Source organism: Takifugu flavidus, chromosome 3 (genome assembly GCF_003711565.1).
Source record: "Takifugu flavidus isolate HTHZ2018 chromosome 3, ASM371156v2, whole genome shotgun sequence".
Classification (NCBI taxonomy): domain Eukaryota; kingdom Metazoa; phylum Chordata; class Actinopteri; order Tetraodontiformes; family Tetraodontidae; genus Takifugu; species Takifugu flavidus.
The window spans coordinates 17,942,688-17,952,024 of NC_079522.1; the positions used below are offsets into that span (position 1 = coordinate 17,942,688).

A 9,337-nucleotide genomic window follows, 5' to 3' on the forward strand; every position below is an offset into this window, starting at 1 on the left:
TCAGAATGCTGGTTTACTTGTGGTCCCCAGCTCCCTGTCGGTACCTGGACCGGGAGCCGCTTCCACCTATGGGAGGCTGACTCCCTCTCTACTTTTAAAATTAGACTTCAAACCTTCCTCTTTGAGAAAGCTTATAGTCTGTGATTCTGTTATTACAGTTATTTTTCTAGACAGACTAATTATCATATTAAGAAGAGGGTCATGTATTTCTTTGGCTACCATCTTAGTTATGCTGCTATAGGCACAGGCAGCTGGGGTACAGAAAGATGAACCTCTCCTCTCCTCTCCTCTCCTCTCCTCTCCTCTCCTCTCCTCTCCTCTCCTCTCCTCTCCCTCCTGTTTTGTTTGTAGCATATCTATAAATAGAGATTAAAGATTAAATATCACACTCGTCTAACCCAAACTAACCCATAGTCAACCCACAACAATCTGCAATGAAACAGCACTGTACGGATTTGTAAGGATCTGCTTTAAACTCCAGCTATGACAGCATAATTCAAAATGTTTACAAAAATGGCATTCAAGTTTTCAATTGCATAAAACTACGAAGAACTGTCTCATGCTACTTGGTGTCTCATTTTTCAGTGAACATAAATAGGCATTTAATGAAGCTGCCAACTGTGGTTCTTCATCTGTTGCAGGCTGTGGAACTGTTGCATCCACCAGCAGCCCTGATTAGAGCATCCACTGGGAACAGGAATTCTCAGCGGATGTTCATCCAACCATTGCAGAAGTCGTGTTGAAACGACATTTCATGAGCTCTTCTTGTAAGGAAATGTGATCTGAAATCAAAAATGAGTATGCAAAGCATTCAAAAATGCACTTAATCATTGTCAGTTTAGCAGTGTAATCATGCATGTCTACTTCCTTGACCTCATTAGGGGTCGTTTTAAAGCAATCCCAACCGAAACATTTGCCAGGGGACCATGTTTGTTGGCGTGTAATGGACGATGATATGATGGAATGAAGGTCACAGAAGGAAAGAGATAGGAAGACCAAGCCCACCAGGGAGGCTGTGAGCGTGTTGCTGCCTCTTCAAATGAGAGCGGGAATGATGAGAGGTAATATTTTTCTATCCACACAGCCATTTTCATCAGATAACAAATGTTTAGTTAGAACCCTGATTGGTTTGTCTAATTAATGCTTCAATCAGGACCAGTCTTACAAGTCTGGCCATGGTGAGAAGGGAAGGACCATGTTGGCTTGTTCATGTGGGTTTTAACCCAAAAGGATCATTTTTAGTCTCCATGTCATCATTAGGTAAACAACTGTGCTTAAGTCACAATGGATATAGAAAACTACAAATGTTGGCCACAAAGGATCAGTTTTGACTTGTGGGTCAGGCTGAACATAGATTACATATAGCTCTGCTTCTGGGCACTTGTAACCAGATAATATTGATGTTTTTCATATGATTTTCTGTATATTCCGTAGAAAACAAACCACGTCAATGGTCGTATTTGAGTGATCTCTTATTCATGAGAGTGAAGTAGAGGGTTAAATTAGGTATTGAACCAGCCTCAGGCTAATATCAACAAGGCAGATATCAGATCTTAAAAATTATATGATCTCTTTTGAACCAATCCTTAAGCAGAAACATGTTTCTGATAGAATTTCGTTGTTAAGGAGGACTCGGCTTCACACCAGTTTCATAACTGGAACCTGATTTTTTTATCTTTTTGATAACGTACACTTGAGCTGCCTTTCAGGAGCAACTGACAACACAGTATTTGTTTCTTTCAGACATGTTGAGCTATTTTTTTAACCAAGCGTCACGAGGGAGCAAACTCGAGCCTTTATTCATCTCTAAATATGGACAATACAGATTGTTGTAAACATGTATTTCTTTTGTGTTGAGTAATAATAACAGGCATTATTGCCTTCAAACTAATAATACAAATACTGGAGTGTTCATATTCAGCAGTAGTAGCATAGGCGTGACTTAAGTGGGTGAATTCATATATGTGTATGATGGGATGGAGCCTGAGACCCAAGAACTTTGTTGCCAGTGATTGCTGCTATAATTATTGTGCTCATGACAGCAAAATCTTGATTCTTGATGACAAGACTCTGTTGGAGTGAGTCAAGGATGCAGCCAGTGTACGGTAGCACTGTAATCACTCATGTAATCACGATGTTTTATGTAAAAGTCGTGGTATGGTGAACAGATGTGAAGCTGAGAGAACAGTCCTCAGGGAGGCTCTCTGAAAATGAGGGTCCCTTCAATCACTCAGCTGTGATTATTAAGCTGAAATGCTGAAACACCAGCTAATTATTCAGTCACGAAAAGACCATTTATATCCTTTAATATCATTTCATTTATCGAGCTGTTGAGCTCACGCTGTATCTCCTGCCATGTCAAACACCAACAGCCTCCTCTCCTCTCCTCTCCTCTCCTCTCCTCTCCTCTCCTCTCCTCTCCTCTCCTCTCCTCTCCTCTCCTCTCCTCTCCTCCTCCCCCTCCCCTCCCCTCTCCTCCCCTCCCCTCTCCTCTCCTCTCTCTCTTCCCGCCCTCCCTCCCCTCTCCTCTCCTCTCCTCTCCTCTCCTCTCCTCTCCTCTCCTCTCCTCTCCTCTCCTCTCCTCTCTCTCTACCTACTTGAGTTTGTTTGTCCAACGTCAGACAGACAAACGGACAGAAAGACAGAGACACATCAGCTGTCTCATAACCTCTTTGTCAGAGGTAATTACTGTCATACTACCAATGAGTATAAATGCAGCGACACATGCATCATCAACTGAGGGATCTACTGACATCATAATCATGAACCAGTGAACCCCCCACCCCCCCACCCCATTCGCTGCTTGTCCCCTCACTTACTGGCAAGCTGGGAAATCAATTATGCACTGCACAATTAGCCCGGAACAGACAGGAATCCCAAAACTGATCTAAGACTGGTCATAGAGGTGCAGTGAGGATGATGAAGAGGATCCCTGCTGGGAGCCACAGAACATCTATCAACAGGACACGAGAGATAACAATGGTGCAATTTAGAGGCTAAAAACATTGCGAACCATTGTCCTGCTGTCAGCAGACAGTGAGTTCATTTAACTACGAGCAAACCTAATCACAGCTGTGCTGCAGCACATGTATCCATGTATCCACGCAAGGTTCCTCAATCATAACCAATGAGCACATCCAAAAATTCAAACGCAATGAAACCCGAAATCTGCACCAAGAAAAAAATGTGAATGATTATACAACATAAAAGTTATGATTCTGTGGCGTAGATAGTAAAATGTAAATGCTATGACATATGGGGATTTGGGAAGCCTCCTTGAAGCAATTTTGAAGAACTTTTATGGTTTTTATTTGTACATCAGCCAGAAGTTGCCACTGCTCTCCTTGTTAAAAAAAATGTGTTTGTATATGTAAATATATGTTATATTTTGCTATTTGCATTTTTGTTTAAAGACTTGCGTGATTGGCAAACTCCTCCAAAATGCTGTGTACTCTTGGAGGTCCAAAGCTGTTTTGGTGGACAAGGAACCTTCACCCACCTCTACATCCACGCTGTGCAGAATAATGAACGTTTCCTTTCATGAAGCAAAGCTTAGCCGCTCTCATCCAGCACAAAAGCTTCTCTGAGGACATTAAGTCCATTTTTCTGCAACAACCTGGGAGGGCGACCTGGTGGATCAACTTTTTTTTTCAGCATCAGTGAAAGCACCCAGGAAGCAAAAGGATTTTAGATATCTGCTGGGTATGAGGACAATAAAAATGAAGCAACAGGTTCAATCGGAGGGCCTCGTGTCTCGATAATATGGGATTATCTACTTCAAGCCCTCTCTGGATATACTTTCACTGTTTGATTCTCTATCATTATTTCTATATTATTAAATGCGAGCAAACTGCATCAAGGTATCTACAGCTCACTACTTAAATGACAACTCGAAATTCACTTATCTGGCGCTTGTTTTGCAGAAAGGGGCCGGAAAACTTGTCAAACAACTCTTAGCAAATCACATGCCGCATGTCACAGCATATTTGCAAATCCCCCATTAGCTCATGACTGCAATGAAAATTAATATAAAGCAAATGAGAAGATGATTCAGAGCCTTTTCAGGGGCCTGAGTGAATGTCTAATGAGGACAAGCTTCGCTCTGACAAGCCGCTGCTGCTCACTGGACGGATGCTGGCAGACAATGACGTGCTTCCATCAAACATATTGAACCTCCCGTCCTCGCTGGCAATGCCGGAATTTTCTATGGGAAATTATTCTAACCTTTATGCTGCTTCAGTTTGCAGCCAAACTTGTAAACAAACTTGTGCAAAATTAAACATATTAAGAATTGAATTACTATTGATCTCCTGCCTGTCTGAGTCTTCTGACTAAATTAATTTGGCCAGTCGTTACATGACCAGCACAAGTTTTCACGAATTTCAGGCCAGACAGCAGCTAGTCTGGTTTTTGTAGACAGGCTTTTGTTTGTGTCATCATATGTCAAGTTCAGTTATAAGAGTGTGCAACAAGGTTACCGATGAGGATTCTTGTCAAAAAGGAATGATTCTAAGCTTTGAGGTTCTGCAGTATTCTTTTCTCTATATGCATCAAGACGCAAAAGTGTTAACTGTGTGTGTGAAGGACACAACTCTCAACTGTGGATTTATTGAGAGGCAAACCTTTGGGCACAGTAGCAGGTTTAGGCTCACTTTTCTACAAATGCTGTCATGTCCTTAGAGTTTACCTTCAATCGAGTTAATCTGCTGTGACTTCATGTATGACACATACTACTGTATTAATAATTTGCATGAGTAAATATAGGGGAAAAGATTCTGGTTTTAGTCCGCACAAATCCACCCACATGTTAGTTTCGACGCTGAACCGAGCAAGGATTTATATTTCTAAATGTGTTCTAAATGTGTTCATGTATTTACCAGTCCCTAAAGTTTACCATTGCTCCAAAATTTCTGACCCCAATTTATCCTCAACCCAATTTTCGCCTTGATATTCCTAAAAAAATGTCATCACTTTGCTAGTGGAATGTATATTCTGGTCTGCACCATGTACAAAAACACAGACAGACCAGCTCATCTTCAGCTGCAGGCAGATTTTAATGTCTTCATCGCAGACGGACATTGACAATCAGGTTTGAAAGTGGCGTCATCTGACAGGTGAAAAACAACCTCTGGAGCAGATGGAAACGATCAGAGGAGGAAAATCGCTGCGCTTGGGCTGCTTCAGTTACCATTGTGCCAAAACACAGGAGTTATTTTAGTTAGAAGAAAGTAATTAATATTTCTGGGAGGTTTTTCTATTTTATTATTATCAATTTAATATGTTGCCTGTGATAATGAAATGACACATTCTGCTTTTGTCCTGGTATATTTCTCTTTTCTATCAACAGTGAATATGCTTCTATTATGGATGAGCTTGTTTGGTTCTCACAACTTATCTGAGATCATGAATCATGGACAAGTGGCACCTTGTTAACGGTCACATTTTCACTTCTCGGGTGTGCTGAAAACAGGGTTTGTATCTAAAAACAATCGTCTTGGAGTTCAAATATCTTTCCTTTAGAATGGCTCTTTATCAACAAAACTAAGTTTTGACCCAATAAAACTGATAAATAACAAATTAATCCATTTCATTGTTGATGCAAAACATTATGTATAACATGTCCTAAAATTGATCGTCAAAAAAATTCCATATTAGTATATAAATACATAGATACTGTGACTGTAGACTTCTAAATTGTGAAGGATGTTGTGCGATTAAGAAGAATTGAAATGCTATTCTATAAGTAATACATGTTAAATACAAATTCCATGGATGTAAACATTGTGTAATAATGTCATGTGCTGTAAAATAAAGAAGCTAATGTTGAAGGCATGCAGGCGTAACTGATGTAGCAAAAGCAAGAAAATCTTTAGACTTTGACACACATAAAGAACCTTGATCATTCTTTAAAAATTAAGTGTTTTGTTTGTGTATGTATTTCTGAGGATAACAGTTTACATGCAATCTGCAGATTCTAAACATAAAGGATCATGAATAAATGACCGCCATTTTTAATATGTAAAGATTAGATGACACATGATGGTGGTAGTGCTTTGTGTTCTCAAAATGAATCTCGTGATGTTCAAAAAGCTTGAGCTCGATATTCTTCTTCTTTTCCCAGTTGAACCTCTAGACCTCCACGGGCCTTAGGATGACCTAGAGATTGGCTCCTCTCTGTTCCTACTGCATAAACCATATAAACCTATCACTGGTGAAGAACCACTCAAGCCTCAATCTCTGAAGCAGACGATTGAAGCTCCAAAAGAGGTCTTGCAGCCATATCTGAACGTTCTCATATATGTAGCCAGATCACATAAATTACAGCTTCATGAGTTCCAGCCGTTTCCATCTTCTTGTACTTGTGATAAAATGAACAACATTGTACTATTCCCAAAAAGCAAGAAATGTGGTCCTGTAGTGTATTTTCAGAATATAACTCCTAAATGTGGAGAAAAATTGAAGATCTGCTGGGGCCCATTCCATTGGTCACTAGGCAAAGTTCATAAATACACCCTCACTCTCAGATTCATGCTAATGTGGCTAATGTGGAAAGAGTCGTACTCTTGGCATTGACACTTTCAGTTTTTGATATTTTTGACCATGAACTCAAGTTTCTTTAAAAAGAGTGGATGAAAAGATCGCAGTTCTTTGACTGATTCACATATTGTAGTTCATATTTAGTATTTTGGACTACAAATGGCCGGTAAAATAGTTGATAAACAATATAAAAGCTCCATCATCATCAGATTTGTGTAATTTGTAAAAAAAAAAAAAAGGAAAAAAAAGAAGAGGAAGAAAATAAAAGAAAAGGGGGGTGAATTGTGGGAAATTTAGCACTTTTTACTTAAGACTACAAATAAACATGAAGAGATACATACATACATACATGTGTATGTGCCAACTTTGAAAGTGATATTTTTCTTTTTGTGCCTATAAACAAACAGAAATATTCCAATGGGACTTCCTGTGTGGCATTTATTCTTTGGCCTATGTGGGTTTACTTTGGCTACTCCTGTTTCTACAATTCAAAATCATAAATTAGACTGAAATGTTGCTCAGTGTGTGGGTGGGTGTGTCTGTGTGTGGGTGGGTGTGTTTGTGTGTGTATGAATGTTGTGTCAGCAAATGTATGGATTGATGTTTTGCACTTTTTTTTCTGCTATACATATAATTGATTGAAGTTGCACTGGCTTATACCACATTTTACTCTTAATTAAGGGGTTCAAAATCTGCTGCTACTGTATCTTTATTCATTGCAACTTGTAGCAATTACTGGACCCAATCCAACAAGTGTGCATGCCGTGTTTAGTTTGCTTTAGATTAAATAAGAAGTCATTTAATCATTGAATCTCTGAAAACACTTTAGAAGCCATTTGGTTAGCAAACATTTCAGAATCTTTTGTTATCTTGATATAAGTCTAAAATATCCCCCCACTTTACTGTCACATATAAACACTACACTGCATTATTGGATTATACAAGCCTGAAAAGGCACTGGGATTGGACAGAAATACTTCTGTAATCAATGAACTGGAATGAGAGGAAAATTTGTTTGAAAATCTGATAAGATTTAAATATTTTTAAAAAGAAAGGCTAAATTAAAACAAGCATGCTAGCATGGTTGTTTTCCCAGCAAATCCACATTGTGAGTGACATTGTGTCAGAACAGTCAAAGATAAGAACTTTCACCTTCTGTTCACTGGATTTCTGCAACGTCTGCAGACCTAAAAATGTCTCTGCCAGAGGAAAAAATCAACAATGTACCAAATGCTAGTTTTAAAATTTAATCCACTTCTCAATTAAATATAAGCAGAAGCACTGACAGAAATTCACTGTGAATGAATGGACAATCTGAGCAGAGATGGGCCGGAAACAGCAGAGCTTTCCTTTGTCACGCATTTATGTGATGTTTTTACGGGGATGTTGACTTAAATTGTGATTGTGAGCGTTGGTTTATAGAAGACTTCTGCTCTTACTCTCAATACTCTGTTTCATCATTTAAAGCAGAGCTGAAACAATATGCCACAATAGCTTTTTTGAATGTCTTTGAACTGTCATTAGATAAATGTGGTGTCATTCCAGTTTCACTTTTCTAATTCCCGGATGGCATCTGTGCACATTCCAGTGCAGAAGGCAGCAGTATGTGTCTTTTGTCCCCATATACATGAATGAAAGTTAAATCAATTTATTATTGAAATCATGTTGCCTCCACTGCAGTAGCAGGTGACTGGGCCATGTCCAGGCTGAGCTCTTACTCCACAGACCGCAGTAATAAAACATTATAGAAAGATCTCTCCCCCTCCTCCCCCTCTCTCTGAGTGCAACTACAGGTTTTGCCGACCTCATAGCTTTGCACTGACCTGCTGACCATTACTTTCTGAATAAAGAACCGAATTGAACGCAAAAAAATCTGTATGTTTATAATTTTATTCCAGGTAAATGATGGGAGGCTTTTCCACATTCAGAAGTAAATTTAGTAGAGTTAAAAAAAAAAAAAAGGTGGTGAAAGATGAAAAATGCGAGAGTCAATAACTTAAGGCCAGGAAAAAAGATATGTTCCCCTTTAGAGGGCCTTTTCAACCCCCCTTCATGTTTCAGTGTTCCTTATTTTCTTCACATTTTGTTTGCCTGTGTGCACTTCTCCGCATTCAACATTTCCTGCGGAAAGAATATGTGGGTAATGTGCACAAATGAGCTGCAGGCTGTACACCCTGACAGTCCATCAAGCTAAGTGGAAAGATGCACCGCATGGAAATGACGCTCGGAGCCTGGATGCATACGGCGCTAATCGCTGAAGCAGAAATAAGCAGGAGACATCAAGTGTGTGAGAAATCCTTCTCCTCACGCATGGTGTAAGGTGCTTGTGCATTTTACTTCTATTTATGTCGTTCAAAGCAGGCCTGTAACACAGTTCAATCCTCTGGATGTTATCAAAATGTATCAGGCCTTCGCTGGCTGGAGGACACTGCACCATACCTCCGGTGCATGTAGAAGAGATTTTAGCTCCTTTCTCATTACTCTGCTGTGACTCAGCATTTGCCATGTATAGTAAAAGCCATTAGGAGACATGCAGCAATGATTATGAAATCAATATCAATCCACTGCAGCGTCGAGGGTTTGGTCCTGACAGGTACCTCGGCAAACACAAAAGATTCTGCCTCACTGTGTGACAGAGCTGTAAATAAGGAGTTCCACAAAAAAAAAAAATGAAAGTTGGATCCTGTCTGCTGAGTTTTGGCTTGTAAAGAGTATGCTGTTAACTTTTTAACCCCAGCTCTGCTCTCCTCTGACTATTTTTGTCAGGCTCTAATAGCCTAAACAGTTGCTTTGGTTATTG

At 39.6% G+C, this 9,337-nt stretch overlaps 1 long non-coding RNA gene across 1 annotated transcript; it reads left to right on the forward strand.

Annotated features, from left to right (window-relative positions):
* The first annotated feature begins 470 nt into the window (after nt 1–470).
* On the forward strand, nt 471–6,512 carry LOC130522108 (uncharacterized). The gene is made up of 3 exons (XR_008949554.1): nt 471–767; nt 882–1,061; nt 5,348–6,512. It is a non-coding gene; the product is annotated as an uncharacterized LOC130522108 (long non-coding RNA).
* The last annotated feature ends 2,825 nt before the right edge of the window (nt 6,513–9,337 follow it).